The following is a 1,264-nucleotide window of genomic DNA, read 5'->3' on the forward strand; positions in this document are numbered from 1 at the left end:
TTCAAAGTTCATCCGTGCTGAAGCATGTATCAGTACTTTATTTCATTTTGTGGCTAAATAATATCCCACTGAATGGATATGCAACATTTTATTTATCCATTATCTTGATGGATATAGGAATGTTTTTTGCTACTGTAAATTATGCTGCTATCAACATTCATGTAAGAGGCGTTGTGGGGACATATATTTTCACTTCTCTCGAGTATATACCTAGGAGTGGAATTGCTAGGTTATACGGTAACTTTATTTTTTGGCATGCATGCGGGATCTTAGTTCCCCAACCAGGGATTGAACCTGTGCCCCCTGCAGTGGAAGCGTGGAATCCTAACCACTGAATGGCCAGGGAATTCCCTATATGGTAACTCTTAGTTGTTTTTTTTTAATTAATTAATTAATTTTTTAATTTAGTTTTGGCTGTGTTGGGTCTTCGTTGCTGTGCACGGGCTTTCTCTAGTTGCGGCGAGCCAGGGTTACCCTTCGTTGTGGTGCGCGGGCTTCGCATTGCGGTGGCTTCTCTTGTTGCAGAGCACGGGCTCTAGGCGCGCAGGCTTCAGTAGTTGTGGCACGCGGGCTCAGTACTTGTGGCTCGCGGGCTCTAGAGCGCAGGCTCAGTAGTTGTGGTGCACGGGCTTAGTTGCTCCGTGGCATGTGGGATCTTCCCGGACCAGGGCTCGAACCCGTGTCCCCTGCATTGGCAGGCGGATTCTTAACCACTGTGTCACCAGGGAAGTCCCTACAGCAGACTCTTAATAAGTGTTCGTTGAATCAAATATAATTGACTTTCCTTTATGTGATGAGGAATTATAGATGGCCTTCAAATTGTGATTAAATTTCCACCCTGTGGCAATACAAGCGTTAATTCCTCCAAATAAATAAACTTACATATTTCAAAATAGAAACTAAATACTTCCTAACGGAAATAATCTTGCATGGAAGAAACGCATAATTGGTACTCAAATTGAAATCATTATTATTCGTAATGCAGTATGGTTATAGCCCCTATTTCAGTGCTCTGTGCATGTCAGTGCAAACAGAATATTGTTGTCTAAAAGGTACCAATTCCGTTGTTTTCAGAAGGCAGTGCAGAGAGCGACAGGCTTTCAAAGGAAAAAAAATGGGTGAGATTCCTCTAAGATGCGGCCTGCAAGCCCCGCCCCATATACCTGAGCGGCTCCGCCTACGCCCCGGCTTAGGTGCGGGGTGGTGAACCACATTTCCCAGCGGGCCTTGCAGGCCTCTCACGCCTGCGCACTGTCAGCTCAGG

Source organism: Pseudorca crassidens, chromosome 16 (assembly GCF_039906515.1).
Source record: "Pseudorca crassidens isolate mPseCra1 chromosome 16, mPseCra1.hap1, whole genome shotgun sequence".
In the NCBI taxonomy this organism is placed as follows: Eukaryota; Metazoa; Chordata; class Mammalia; order Artiodactyla; family Delphinidae; genus Pseudorca; species Pseudorca crassidens.